This window comes from Balaenoptera musculus, chromosome 7 (genome assembly GCF_009873245.2).
Source record: "Balaenoptera musculus isolate JJ_BM4_2016_0621 chromosome 7, mBalMus1.pri.v3, whole genome shotgun sequence".
Taxonomy (NCBI): Eukaryota; Metazoa; Chordata; class Mammalia; order Artiodactyla; family Balaenopteridae; genus Balaenoptera; species Balaenoptera musculus.
Genome location: NC_045791.1, coordinates 3,221,597 through 3,237,893, shown reverse-complemented (window position 1 = coordinate 3,237,893; position 16,297 = coordinate 3,221,597). Strand labels below are relative to the sequence as shown.

Sequence of the window (16,297 nt, the reverse complement as noted above, 5' to 3'; positions counted from 1 at the left end):
CATACCACTTTTTGCCTTCACAACATAAAATAAAATTATTTTATATCAGTATGAGGAGAAATAATGATGATGACGTTGATGATAATAGTCAACATTTGTTGAGCACTTACTGTGAGCTCTCCATTATTCTATGGACTTTACATGAATTAGCTCATTTAATTCCCAGAAATATACACTATTATTCCACATTTACAGATGAGGAGACTGAGGCTCAGAAGGCCAAGCAATTCACCCGAGGCCACACAGTTCATGTCAGAACCAAGCCTCTGCCTGCAGATGGCTAGGAGATTGATTTCCTAAGACCTCTTGGAAAACAACCCTGCCCGCTGCTGTTAGGCCATCAGAGAGGGAGCCCCAAATACCTGCAGTCATTCCACACAGCCTCTCCCTGCCCTGATCCCCACCTCCACAGACACAGGTGGGCCCTGCCACCAGCTCTGTGACCGGGTCAGGGCCAGGGGGTTCTGCAGTTGACTCTGGTTTCCCCAGGTTTGAACAACTGAGTCAACACCCACGCAGGAAATTTAGAAAAGTGCTGTAAATAAGAGAATACAGTATTTTCAGTGTGGAGAGGTGGGAAAGAGGCACTTGAGAAATCCATATATCCTTGAGTTAGACTTTTTTTCCTGAAAAAAATTTTGTTTGATGGCATAATGACTGCCTACCACACTAGTCCAGCACTCCTGAGAAATGGAGAGGGAGCTCTGGTGTCCCTGAAGACATCAGGGCACCTTCATCATTCAGGGAGCGCCCGCTGCCCTGAACATGCTCAGTATCAGCAGGAAAGGAGAAGCCTCCTCAGAAAACACAGGGAGCTCCCCCAGGTCCCACATGCCTCTCCTTAAACCCTGTATGAGAGAATGACATGGTTTCTACCTCATTTCAGTTCAGCAAATACTTACCGACTGCCTTTTATGCTCTAGGCATTGATAATACAAAGACGAATAAGATTTCTGAAATCTCATTCAATCAATTCAATTCTGAAATCTTACTCAAATCTTATAGGGAAGACAGATATGCAATAGGCAATTCTAATTAAGGGGTGAGCACAAAGGTTCTAGCAGCTTGCTCCTGAAAGATCTCAATTTCTCAGTGATCCTGGAGCACAGCTCTTAGGGTCAGAGATGGAGGGGGAATAAGAGGAGCTTCACCAGGAGCTCTGGGTGAGGGGCAGTGGGCTAATGAAACCTTGGGCTGAAAGGGGAAGCCCAAGTCTTTCAAAGCAAGCCCCAAAGAAATTGAAATAAAAACAAAGCAAAAATGAAGAAAAGCAAAAATCCTAGGCAGGATGTTTGGCCCCATGGAAGACCCCCACCCCAGGGGACCTGGCCAGTAACAAGGATGGAGGAGGAACTGTTCCACAAGGTGTGGTTGAGAAATCAGGGCAATTGCTCTCCCGGTGCTCCCCCAGAGCACCTTTGGGAAGTCACCATGGCCTTGACTGCACTAGTTTCTGGCATTTTGCTTTAGAGTCGGGAGCGTCAGGGAGCAGGGCCAGCGTTTTGGACTTCAGGCCCGAGGGAAGGAAGCAGGACAGAGGATCAGGTCAGGACTCTCTCTTCCCGACGCCTGGCCCAGCCACTAGTCACTTCTGCCTGTTTCATCTCGAATGATCTCCTCTCTGTCTTGGGCAGTGAGCTCTCCTTCCCACTGGTCATTCTCTATATCCAGCTCATACTGGCATTTTTGACGCCCACACCCCAGCTGCTCTTGACTCTTGTGAATTCTGCCTGTGTACCAGCCACCCAGACAGACCAGAGAAGTGGGGACTTTCTTTTCTCAGCCCACTCAGCCTTGGACTCAAACCATCCCCTTGGGGCCCAGGTGGCTCTCCTCCGGCACACGTGCCCCAACTGGACTTTCCCCATCAAGCACACTGAGCCTGTGGAGCCCTTGGCATCTGCACTCTGCATCACCATCTGTCCTTATCGCCAATTCGCCTACACTCGAGGGCCACCTCCAGGTCGAGAGATTCTGGCCACATTTTCCCTCCCTCCTCAGAATCTCTGTAACATTCAAAATATCAAAAGCCTTGGGCGAGAAGAGGATGCCTCCAAAGACAGTTTGTACACAACTGTAGTCTCTTTGTTTTATGAACTCCCACCAGCAAAGGCAGAAGCCCAATGTCTTAAGTCATTTAGCCTTGAATATCATCTATTTTGACTGTGCTACCCATGACCATGCTATTGTCAATGTATGGTTATACATTGACCCGTAGATTACACCCCCTCACCCCTTCAAGATTTTGGTTTCTGACTCACTGCCAACTCTCCCCAATACTAATCTTGTCCTAATTCTTGGCAATTTCAATATCCTCCTATGCAGTCCATTGTGTCAAGCACTGTGTTTCGTGTTTTACAAATAATATCTTATTTAATCTTCACAACTCATTTCTCAAAGGAGGAAAATGAGAGTTGGAGAAAGTAAGCAACTTGCCAAATTCTGCACTGCTATTTAGTGAAGCTACGATTCAAACCAAACTGTTCATATTATAAAGCCTGTGTTCTTGACTGCTATGTTGTGTTGCCGCCTCATTATTTGAAAAATATCCACATTTTCTTGGAAGGAGCTGAGGACAGCTAACACAGATGGAAGAGAGGGTTAAGGGATTTCCTTTACATGCCTGCCACTGTTCCTGGTCATCTTTCATATTTACAATTCAAGGTACTGCCTTCTATTGTGAGTCAGCTCCTTCAATAATGTTGAAATAAATCTGGGAAAGCAGGAATAGTTTTGCAGGCAGGTGAACACGGGTGCAAATCCTAGTTCCACAATGTTTCACTGTTGCTTGAAGTAATCTTCCAACGTTTCTGAGGGAAACGAAGGTTGTGCTAAAGAGCACAGGCTGTGGGACCAGGCCAACCCAGATTCAAATTCCAGATGTGCCACCAGCTGTGACCTTGAGCAAGTTAGTTAAGTCTCAGGTTTCTCATCTGCCAAAAGGTTGCACAGGGAGTTAAGAGGGATAAATGAGCTAGTGTATTTAAAGCCCCAAAAGCTCTGCACACAGTATGTGCTCAATTACTTATCTGACAGGCTATGAGGAGTAGATGAGTTAACGTATCTAAGTGACAGACTCTTGGGAAATGCTAGTTTCCTCCCTTGTTCCTTCTCTCCCTACCTCACTCCCCATCAACCTCTCCCATACATACTATACTTCAGTTACACCCATCTAGTCAGCATTGCTCAACACACCTCTGTGCCTTTGACCGAGCTGGATGCTCTATCGGAAAAACTCCTACACTGCCTCATTCTGGCATCTTCTCATGACCAATTCAAAAGCTACGTCCTCTCTTCTGTGTTCCCCAAATGCCCAAAAGGTTACCATGCACCTATTTGTACTTCCAGAGCAACGTTTACATTTCCATTGTGAACACCTCATATATTACAGTTATTAACAGCCTGTGAGCTTCCTGAGAATGGAGACCATGTGTTCTTTCTTTTTGTATCATTAGCCCCATTTATATTTCCTGGCATGTACTAAATTCTATTCAATCCAACTGAACATACAAAGGAATGAAAGTACTATTGAGAGAAGCAATCCACCATGGGCCCTGAGTATCCCTACACATACTTACTGGGTAAGCCAAGAATGCAACTCCATCTCTATTCATTTCTCAGGGTTGTGTTTTCAGTGAGCAACCTTGAGGGATGAAGTCATATCTTCTTCCAGGACAAAAAGCAGGCTTGCTATAAAGGAAGTGATTGTCCAAGCTCAGTGTCCCTCAGCCGTGACACAAATCCACTGCTTACATAATATCCACTTGGGTCCTCTGCATTGACCTCACAGGACTTGAGCGGGGGGCAAAAACAACTGGAACAGACATGATGCTGTTGCTGCTTGCTGAGCCATGAGTAATAAAGCCCCTTGTCTCTGACCCAGGAGTCTCATGTCTTCTTCCAGCCTCCATGAAACAGTAACAGGTTAATTTACTATCTCAGGGGTCAGCAAACTATGGCCTTGGGCCAAATCCAGCACATGATCTGTTTTTGTTCAGTCTGAATATAAGGATTTTTTAAAAATATATTTTAAAGGTTATTTTTTAAAAAGGATGCTGAATATGTGACAGAGACCTATTGTTGCCCACAAGGCCTAAAATATTTATAATCTCACTCCTAAAAGGAAATTTTTGACACCCCCTATATCATCTTATGAGGATGGTAAAATTAAATCTAAGTTTCTGACCAGTTCCAATTCTTCAGTTAATTTCCTTAGAGCAAGAATGTCATAGCTTCCTCTCAAGGTCTTCATAGCACCCAGCACATGGTTAATACTCAGACAAGGCTCAACCAAAACCAAAGTATCCCTTTCACAAAGATTTAGTGCCTGGCACTGTTTCAGGACCTGGGGGTATTGAGGTAAAAAAAAATAATCAAAATCCCCAACCTTATAGAATTGATATTCTAATGGGAGAGGTAAGCAATATACAAATAAATACATCTCAGGTTGTGGTGAGTGCTATGGAGAAGACAAAAAAAGGTAAAGAAGATGAGGAATTCCAAGGTTTAGTTGGGTGGGATGGGGTGGGGTGGAGAGAGCTGGCTACTATTTTATGCAAGGTATTCAGGGAAGGCCCCTCTGAGAAGGTGGCATAATTAAGTAGGTCAATGCCTGCCTGGGATCTATAAACATATAGAAACCTGACACCCTGGGGAAATGAAATTAAAAGCACATTCCATGTCCACTTTCCACCTAATAGTTTTCTGATCTAAGTACATATTCGAGCTGGGTCCCATCCAAGAATGTCTGCCCTCCCCCCCTGCACCCCCGAATCCTCCCCAGGAGGTGCCACTTCTATACAGGTCTGTGGAAGCCTGAGGTCACTACTTTTGTGCAAGTTAGAGCCTGCACATTTTTTGCACTATACCCTCACCAATGAGTGCATCCTCATAATCCTACTTTGGCACTAAATGCCCCTAAATTAGGAATCACTGTACTTAGACTCTGATTTATTTTATTCTACCAAATACATACTAATTCCCTGCTCCAACACACACAAGTGATATATTCAAACATACCTAAAAACGACTGATAAAATGCATATATACATAAGAACCACTGAAATTTTGCTTTGATAGAAAGAATGCTGACACTGAAAGGACACAGGCTTTGGGATCATTCTGAGTTGGGTCCAAGTCCCTCCTTCACCACTTGTTGCTGGGCAACAGACCTCAGGTAAGTTACTTTAACTCTTATAGACTTAGTTTCCACATCTGTAAAGGGAAGCTAATAATACTTATCTCTTTAAAAAAAATAGATAATAGATGTAAAGCACCAAGCACACAGTCAGCCACACAGAAAATGCTCTATTAGGGTTGGTATTTTAATTCACAAGTAGTACATGTATCCTTCATCCACTCAGTAGGCATTCACTTATAGCTCCTATTTCTTGCCAGGCAGTGTCAAGTGAAAGGGCTCTTCCAATCAAGGAGACTACAGAGTGGTAGGTAAGCCAGCAAAGTAAATAAACAATGATGATACGCCAGTGGGATAAGAGCACATCAGGAAAGGCTTCCCAATATGAACAGCTGAACTAACTCTTAGCCAGAGAAAAAGTAGATATTTCAGACAGAGGCAATACATTATGATAAAGGTTGGAAGAATATGTAGTTTGGTAAAGCTAAATAATGGGAGTTACAGGGAAGGAGAAGAGTGCTAAGAGAGAATTAAGTCAGATCAAAACAGCCTTGATTGTCATGCTAAGGCATTTGGGTCCTAAAGACAACAAGGAAGGAACCTCTGGGTTCCACATGGGGATGCAATTAGAGTGGGGCAAGACTGGAGACTAGATGAGTTATGAGGCTGTCCAGAAGTAGATTTGGGAGTTGGGAGGGATATAAATGAGATTGAAATTGACTTGTACATGGAATATCTTAGTAAAAGTATCCAGTAGGCTGACAGATGTGAAAGAGTGAAATTTGAGCTGGAGACTGCTTTGGGAACCATCAATATGTAGGTAAAGCTATGTGAATGCGATAATCTAGGCTTTGTGTGCAGAGTAAGAATAGAAGAGGTTTGATGGAGGAGCCCCAAAAGATATTTATAAGATGTAGAGGGAAAACAGAGCCCAAGAAGGAAACAGAATAAACAGAGAATTAGTGACAATGAAAATCAGAGCATTTTATGATTTTCAAGTCACATTCCAGATGAGTGATACCAGACTAGAAAGCTCCAAGCTCTTGCTCCCTGATAAAGTTATATATTAAAAAAATAGCAACCAGAAGCTGTCTGAACCAACTTTGTATATGCTTTGAAAAGCAATCTAGAGTTTGCAGCAATCAAGCAAATTCCCAGTCAAGAAAAACCCATCTTAAAAATTGTAGGAAAGTTTTGTGGTGTTTTTACTTACCCTTACCTCATTCCCAATCTACTTTAGTGGTACTCTTGGTCTTGAGCAGCTGCAGCCCAGTTCCCAATTCCTCCACTTGAACTGAAGGGAGCAGAACAGATCTTATTTGCAAATTATTGTCTGTTATAACCTGCCTGGAGGATACCTGAAAGATTTACTTGTTCATCCCTGTCTTGCATAACTCAGAATGCAGGTGGGAAAAGTGGCAGGCACTGCTATTAAATACGACAAGTGGACTAAAAATTCAAAGATGCCTAGGGCAAGAGATTTGGGTGGAGACATATAGTAGACTACCTAAGGCCGGGAGGAGAAGCTGGGGTGAGGTGCTTTGGGAAATGAGGAAATGCAAAAGCAACTGCAGATAGAGGGGGAACTGAGAAAGCCATGCATGCCCAGGCAAGATGCATGCCCAAAAAAGACCTGAGAAGACCTTAAACATTTACCTGGATGTAATCCCTAGGCTCAGAACAAGTCCAGCTAATTGGTGAAGGACTGCACCAGCAAAGAGCCAGTCTGTAAAGACTACAAGGGTGGTTGTTCTTTCTTTTTTGTTTTTATTTTTGATGGTTTTGTTTGTTTGTCTATCTCAGCTCTTGGCATTCAAGGAAATATGTTTCAAAACAGTAAATGAACATGAGCCAAAGGAACAAAGACTTCAGTGAGCAGACACAAGCACACATAGCGTTTAAAAGTAACTTGGAAGAGTCTCAAAACAAATAGACTACTATGACCTTCAATAAAAACAACAACTGCAATAACAGCAAACCATGGGGAAAGGCAGAAATCTGATTTCCAGAGTTACTACATAGTAATAACCAAATGCTCAATTTTGGCAAAAATCAGAAGATATACATAGAAACTGGAAAAGGCAGCTCATTCAAAGGAATAAAACAAATTGAAAGAAATCAGCCCCGAGAAAGCCCAGACATCAGTCTTACTAGACAAAGACTTTAAAACAACGGTCTTAAATATCTATAAGAGATAAGGGAAAACATAGACAAAGAACTAAAAGAAACAAAGAAAATAGTATATAAACAAAATGAGAATGTCAATAAAGAGATAGAAATTGCAAAAAGGAACCAAACAAAATTCTAGAGCTGAAAAGTACAATTGAAATGAAAATTCACTAGAAAAGTTCAACAGCAGAGTTGAATAGGCAGAAGAAAGAATCAGTGAACATGAAGATAGGTTATTTGAAATTATTGAGTCTTAAGAACACAGAGGAAAAAGAATGAAGAAAAGTGAACAAAGCCTAAGGAATTTGTGAGACACCATCAGGTGGCCCACATACACATTTTCAGAGTCCCAGAAAAAGAGTATAGTGAGAAAGGAGCAGAAGAAATTATTTGAAGAAATAATGGCTAAAACTTGAGTCTATAAATCTTAAAAGCTCAGTGAACTCCAAGTAAAATAAACTCAAAGAGACCCACACCAACATACATTGTAATCAAACTGTTCAAAGCCAAAGAGAATATTGAAAGCAGTAAGGGAGAAGTGCTTTATCACGTACAGAGATTCCCTGTAAGATCATCAGTCACTTGTAGTCAGAGACCTTGGACCAGAGGCAGTGAAATGATATATTTAAGGTGCTGAAAGAAAAATACTATAACCCAATAATTCTATATATCGCAAAATTGTCCTTCAAAAATAAGGGAGAAATTAAGGCATTTCTATATAAACAAAAGTTGAGGGGCTTCAGTATTGCTAGACCTACTCTAAGAAATGATAAAAGGAGGGCTTCAGGTTAAAATGAGAGGACACTAGATACTAACTCCAAGTCATACTTAGTCAAATACACAGCAAATGTAAATGGGCAAATGTAATAGCCAGTGTTATTGCAATCCTGCTTTGTAACATGAATATTAATTTTACATAGGATTTAAGAGAAAAAGCATGAAAAATAATTATAAATCTCTGTTACTGGGCACACAATCTGTAAGTACGTAATTTTAAAAATAAATTTATTTATTTATTTATTATTTTATTTTTGTCTGCATCGGGTCTTTGTTGCTGTGCACAGGCTTTCTCTAGTTGTGGCGAGTGAGGGCTACTCTTTGTTGCGGTGCATGGCCTTCTCATTGTGGTAGCTTCTCTTGTTGCAGAGCACAGGCTCTGGGCATGCGGGCTTCAGTAGTTGCAGCACATGGGCTCAGTAGTTGTGGCTCGTGGGCTCTCGAGTGCAGGCTCAGCAGTTGTGGCACACGGGCTTAGTTGCTCCACAGCATGTGGGATCATCCTAGACCAGGGATCGAACCTGTGTCCCCTGCATTGGCAGGTGGATTCTTAACCACTGCACTACCAGGGAAGTCCCTATAAGTATGTAATTTTTGACATCAAAACATAAAGAGGGTAGATGAAGCACTACTGGAGTCAATTCAAATTAGTTTGTAATAACAAGGATATTATATGTAATCTCCATTTTACCATACAGAAAATGTCCATAGAATAGCCATAATCAGAAATAAGGGAATAAAAATGTGTCACTATAAAAAAGCAAAAAGATTGGATCAAGATGGTGGAGAAGGAGGATGTGGAACTCACCTCTCCCCACATCAAAAATACATCTACTTGTGGAACAATTTTCACAGAAAACCAACTGGAAACTGGCAGAGGATCTCTTATATAACCAAAGCTGCAAGAAAGATCCTCACGTGACTGGGTAGGACAAAAAAAGAAAAGGCATCAGGATGGGACCTGTGTCCCTGGGAAGAACCTGTGAAGGAGGAAGGGTCTGCATGGGCAGGCTCTTGCCCTGTGAAGCCCCCTGCAGGCTGGGAGGTGCACTGGGACAGATAGAGGGCTGGAGGAGCCTGGACTCTTCTCGTGAGAAATGCCTGCATGCTGGTTTACTAGCAATCAGGGCAGAGAGAGACCAGTGCTGATGGCTGCCACCCCACTGCACTTCCCAGCCTGAAACGTGAGCCAGGCAGGGCTGCTAATATGCACAGTGGCTAGGTGCTGAAACTCAGGCAGATGGGCCCTGGGAGTGGACTCAGTCTAGCTGTGCAGAGACAGCCCTAGGGCCTGGGGTGTGGTCTGGGTGGAACCTCAGAGCCCATTGTCAGCATGGGCTCATCTTGGCTCAGGTCCACAACTGGAGTCCATTATCAAGTGTGTGCATGGTGGGGTCCTGGCTTCAGTAGTCGCAGACTTTGTGAGGACATGCATGTCTGCGTAGGGATGACACTGGAGCCCATTATCATGTTGGGGTAAGGTCCAGGGTCAGGACAATCAGCAGCGAAATTTGTTGGCACCAATACCAGGTGGCAGGTGGCTTCACAGAATCTCACATCTCTGGCAGGTAGCCCCTGGGGAGGAGTACACAGTGGTTCCTTTACTGGCAGAGAGCTCCAGTTCTGTTCACCCCACACTGCAGCTTGGAGTCAGATCTGAGGCAGACAGGTCCTATGAGAGCCCTCCCACAGAGGGAGCCAGGTTCCAAGCAGCACAACCACATCAATTTCTGCAGCCACAATGCCCTGGCCACCAACACCAGCCTACCACTAGGTCTAGGATGAACACAATGAAGAAAGGGACATGACCTTGGGCTGCTTCTGGGCAGAACCACGGATGCCTATACCAGCAGCACATAGGTGTGCTGTGACCACATGGGCCTCACTTGCTTCAGTGCTAACCTTGTTAAGGACAAAGTACATGCTTAAGGGCAATAGAGCCTTATTGAACCTGACCCTCAGGGCTTCTACTCCAGCAACTGGGGAACAGCCCCTACCCCCAACAGGGCTGTGACAGTCATGAAGCAAAGAGGAGGCCCCACCCAACATCCAGTGCAGTCTACAGTCACAACACCAATCACACCCTCAATCAAAGGGATAATGGCCAGCACACTCTGAGGAAAGTTGTGACTAGCATCCATAACAAACAAAAACAACATTTGCACCAAAAATATTGGACTTGCACAGTCTACACAAGGTAGACTAAATGCATAGCGACAGAGAAAGTTAAGTAAAATTAAAAAAGCAGAGGAACTACTCCCAATTAAAAGAATAAGAGAAAAACCCTGAAAAAAAATAATGAAAAGACCTCACCGGTCTACTAGATTCAAAAAGGATGTAATCAAAATGTTAAAAGAATTAAGAAAGGTTATTGATAGAAATGCAGATCACTGTAACAAGGAACTAGAAACTATAAAGAGAAACCAATCAAAATTAGACAACTCAATTGCTGAGATAAAACCAACCTAGAAACAATGAATAGCAGACTAAATAATGCAGAAGACGAATAAGTGAATGGCAGATAGAATAATGGAAATCAACCAATCAGAACAGTGGACAGAAAGACAAAAGAAAAAAAAATGAAAGCAACATGCAAGATCTATGGAATAATATAAAGTGTACCAACCTACTCATAATAGAGGTTCAAGAAAAGACAGAGAGAGAGAGAGAGAGTGGGAGGGAGGGAGAGAGAGAGCAGGGGATTGAAAATGTATTTGAAGAATCTATGGCTGAAAATTTCCCAAACCTAAAGAAGAAAACAGATATCCAGATACAGGAAACACAGAGGGCTCCAAACAAGATGAATGCAAACAGACCCACACCAAGATATATCATAATTAAAATGTCCAAAGTTAAAGATAAGATTCTAAAGGTAGCAAGAGAAAAACAGTCAGTTACAATCGAACCCCCATGAGGCTATCAGCTGATTTCTCTACAGAAACTTTGCAGGCCAGAAGGGAGTGGCATGATATATTCTAAGTCCTGAAAGGGAAAAACCTGCAACCTAGGATATCCTATCCAGAATTTCTCAAACAAGCAAAAACTGAAAGAATACGGAAATACTAAACTTAACCTAAAAGAAATGTTGAAAGGTCTTCTCTAAATAAAAAAGAAGAAAGAATCTGTAGGAAAGAGAAAATCACAGTAGGAAGGGCAACTATATAAAAGGATGGAAGATCACTCAAATAAGCCAGTACATAGATTTTAAAAAATCAAAAAAATTATAAAAACGATTATAAGTACAATGAACAGTAAAAGGGTAAGCATGAAGATGTAAAACAGGGCATCAAAATCACAAAATGTGGGGAGGGGAGTATAAAAATGTAGCTCTTTCAGAATGTGTTTGAACTTGAATGGCTATCAGTTTAAAGCAAGCAGATATAGTGATGGCTCAACATACTTGAACTCCATCATAACCACAAATAAAAAACATACAATAGATTCACACAAAAAAAGAAAGGAACCCAAGCACACTGCAATGGAAAAACCATCAAACCACATAAGGAAAAACAAAAAGAAGTGAACAAAGAACTACAAAATCAACCAGAAAACAAGGTTTAAAAAGGCAATAAATACATACTTAATAATTACCTTAAATATCAATGGATTAAATGCTCCAATCAAAAGACATAGAGTGGCAGATTGAAGAAAAAAACAAGAACCTACAATATGTTGCCTACAAGAGACTCATTTCTGGGCAAAAGACACTCATAAATTGAAGGTGAGGGGATGGAAAAAGATGTTTCATGCAAATGGAAATGACAAGAAAGCAGGGGTAGCAATACTCATATCAGACAAACTTTAAAAAAAAGTCCATAAAGAAAGACAAAGAAGGCCACTATATAACGATAGATGGATCAACACAAGAAGAGAATATTACACTCATTAACATATATGCACCCAATACAGAAGAACCTAAGTACGTAAAACAAATACTAACAGACATAGAGGGAGAAATTAACAGGAATAAAAAAATAGTAGGAGTCTTTAACACTCCCCTGACATCAATGGACAGATCTTCCAGACAGAAAATCAATAGGGCAACAGAGATCCTAAGTGACAAAATAGACCAGCTGCACTTGATATCTTCACGACACTACACCCAAAAAAATCCAGGATAGACATTCTTTTCAAATGCACATGGAACATTCTCTAGGACCACAAAACAAGCCTCAACAAATTTAAGAGTATAGAAATTATTTCAAGCATCTTTTCTGACCACAATGATATGAAACTAGAAAGAAAAATGGGCAAAAAATGATCACATGGGGACTAAACAACAGCTACTAAAAAATCAATGGGTCAGTGATGAAATCAAAGAGGAAATCAGAAAATACCTCTAAACAAATGACAATGAAAACACAACCTTACAAAATCTATGGGATGCAGCAAAACCAGTCCTTAGAGGAAGTTCATAGCAATACAGGCCTTCCTTAATAAACAAGAAAAACTCAAATAAATAACATAACCCAATGCCTAAAAGAATTAGAAAAAGAAGAACAAACAAAGCCTGAAGTCAGCAGAAGGAAGGAAATAATAAATATTGGAGAGAAAATAAATAAAATAGAGATTAAAAAAACAATATAAAAATCAATAAAATCAAGAGCTGGTTCTTTGAAAGGATAAACAAAGTCAACAGGCCTCTGTCCAGGCTCACCAAGAAGAAAAGAGAGAGGACCCAAATAAACAAAATAAGAAGTGACGGAGGAGAAATAACAATTATATGCCAACAAATTGGACAACCTAGAAGAAATGGACAAGTTTCTAAAAACATATAGCCTGCCAAAACTGAGTCAATAAGAAACATAATTTGAATAGAGTGATCACTAGAAGTGAAATAGAATCACTTAAAAAAAAAAAAAAACTCCCTACAAACAAAAGTTCAGGACCAGATGGCTTCACTGGGGAATTCTGCCAAGCATACAAAGAAGAACTTATACCAGTCCTTCTCAAACTCTTCCAAAAGATTGAAGCAGAGGGAACACTCCCAAAGTCATTCTACAAAGCCAAAAGCACCCTGATACCAAAGCCAAACAAAGACACTACCAAAAAAGAAAACTACAGGCCAATATCTTTGATGAATATAGATGCAAAAATTCCCAAAAAACATTAGCAAACTGAATGCAACAATACATAAAAAAGATCATACACTATGAGCAAGTTGGATTCATTCCAGGGTCACAAGGATGGTTCAACATATGCAAATCAATCAATGTGATACACCATATTAACAAAAGAAAAGGCAAAACCCATATAATTATCTCAATAGATGCAGATAAAGCAAACAACATCCACTCATGTTAAAAACTCTCATGAAAATGAATAAAGTGGGAACATATCTCAACATGAAAAAGTCATTTATGACAAACCCATAGCCAAAATAATACTCAACAGTGAAAAGGTGAAAGTCATTCCACTAAATTCAGGAAAAAGACAAGGATGCCCACTCCCAACACTTCTATTCAACATAGTACTGGAAGTCCTAGCCACAGCAATCAGAGAAAAAAAGACAGGAAATGTATCCAAATTGTAAGGAAAGAGGTAAAACTGTCACTATTTGCAGATGACAAGACACTCTACATAGAGAACCCTAAAGACTCCACACAAAAACAATTAGGACTAATAGATGAATTCAGCCAGATAACAGGATACAAGATTAATATACAGAAATCTCTTGCATTACTTTACTCTAACAATGAAATATCAGAAAGAGAAAATTTAAAACAAAAAATTCCATTTAGGGCTTCCCTGGTGGCGCAGTGGTTGAGAATCTGCCTGCCAATGCAGGGGACACGGGTTCGAGCCCTGGTCTGGGAAGATCCCACATGCCACGGAGCAACTGGGCCCGTGAGCCACAATTACTGAGCCTGCGCATCTGGAGCCTGTGCTCCGCAACAAGAGACGCTGCGATGGTGAGAGGCCCACGCACCGCGATGAAGAGTGGTCCCCACTTGCCACAACTAGAGAAAGCCCTCGCACAGAAACGAAGACTCAACACAGTCATAAATAAATAAATAAATATAAGCAGTCATTTACATTAAAGAAAAAATTCCATTTAATATCATGTCAAAAAAATACCTCAAAATAAACTTAACCAAGGAGGTGAAATACCCATATGCTAAAAACTATAAAACATTGATAAAGGAAATTGAAAATGATTCAAAGAAATGGAAAGATATCCCGTGCTCTTGGATTGGAAGAATTAATATTGTTAAAATGGCCATACTACCCAAAGCAATCTACAGATTTAATGTGATCCCTATCAAATTACCCATGACATTGTTTTCACAGAACTAGAACAAATAATCCTAAAATTTATATGGAACTACAAAATACCTAGAATTGCCAAAGCCATTGTGAGGAATAAGAACAAAGCTGAAGGCATAACCCTCCCAAGACTTCAGGCAATACTACAAAGCTACAGTAGTCAAAACAGCATGGTACTGGCACAAAAACAGACATTCAGATCAATGGAATAGAATAGAGAAGTAAACCAGAAGTAAACCCACACACCTACCATCAAAGAATCTATGACAAAGGAGGCAAGAATATACAACAAAGAAAAGACAGTCACTTCAGCAAGTGCTGTTGGGAAAGGTGGACAGCTACATGTAAATCAATGAAATTAGATCATTTCCTCACACTATGTACAAAAATAAACTCAAAATGATTTAAAGACCTAAATATGAAACATTATACCATAAAACTCCTAGAAGAGAACATAGGCAAAACATTCTCAGACATAAATTTTTTTTAAACATCTTTATTGGAGTATAATTGCTTTACATTGTTGTGTTAGTTGCTGCTGTATAACAAAGTGAATCTGCTATACATACACATATATCCCCATATCCCTCCCCTCTTGTGTCTCAGACATAAATTGTAGCAATATTTTCTTAGATCAGTCTCCTAAGGCAAAAGAAATAAAAGCAAAAATAAACAAATGGGACCTAACCAAACTAGAAAGCTTTTGCATAGTAAAGAAAACTATGAATAAAACAAAAAGACAACTTATGGAATGGGAGAAAAATATTGGCAAATGATGCAACCAATGAGGGGTTAATATCCAAAATATCCAAACAGCTCATGGAGTTCAATATAAAAAAAAAACAACCCAATCAAAAAATGGGCAGAAGACCTAAATAGACATTTCTCCAAAGAAGACATACAGATGGCCAAGAGGTACATGAAAATATGCTCAATATTGCTATTTATTAGAGAAATTCAAATAAAAACCAAAATGAGGTATCATTTCACACTGGTCAGAATGCCTATTATCAAATAGTCTACAAATAATAAATGCTAGAGAGGGTGTGGAGAAAAAGAACCCTCCTACACTGTTGATGGGAATGTAAATTGGTGCAGCCACTATGGAAAACCATACAGAGGTTCCTTTAAAAATTAAAAATAGAACTACCATATAATCCAGAAATCCCACTCCTGGGCATATATCCTGAAAAGATGAAAACTCTAGTCCAAAAATATACATGCACCCAAAGGTTCATAGCAACACTATTTACAATAACCAAGACATGGAATCAACCCAAGTGCCATCAACAAATGATTGGTTTAAGAAAAGTAGTGTATATATACAATGGAATATTGCTCAGCCATAAGAAAGAATGAAATATTGCCATTTGCAACGATATGGATGGACCTAGAGCATATCATAATAATTGAAGTAAGTCAGACAAAGAAAAATATTATATCACTTATACGTGTACTCTAAAAAATAATATAAATGAATCTATATACAAAACAGAAACAGACTCACAGACATAGAAAACAAACTTACAGAAGATGGTTCTTTGGGACACAAGTCCACCATCTTTTTGGTCTGCTGGCTTTCTGAATAGCTGCTATTCCTTGTCCCAACAACTCACCTTTCAATTTATTGGCCTATCGTGCTGTAAGCAGTACAAGCTTGGACTTGGTAACAAATTTTGGTGAGCCAGACAGGGGCCTCGCTGCTTGTGGCCATCTGCCCCACACCCACCCCTGGTTGGGGGATTTTTGGGTAAGCCATAGCAGCTGCCAAGACCACTTGTCCTGAGGATCTGCCCTTCAAAATTTCCCAAAGTGGCACTGGCTGCCTTAATGCTTGGTAGTTGGAGAAAGGAATTGACATTTGGGAGATGACAGGTTTCATATAGTAGGATTCTACCTGCTCATCCCAAAGAACCAGTGCTCCTGAAGTGTTGAGCTGAAGAGGAG

At 40.5% G+C, this 16,297-nt stretch overlaps 1 protein-coding gene across 5 annotated transcripts in view; it reads right to left on the bottom strand.

The window, feature by feature from the left end:
* ARHGEF4 (Rho guanine nucleotide exchange factor 4) overlaps positions 1-16,297 on the bottom strand; it is a 269,889-nt gene that overhangs the window by 205,867 nt on the left and 47,725 nt on the right. The gene's annotated exons all lie outside the window — the stretch shown is intronic.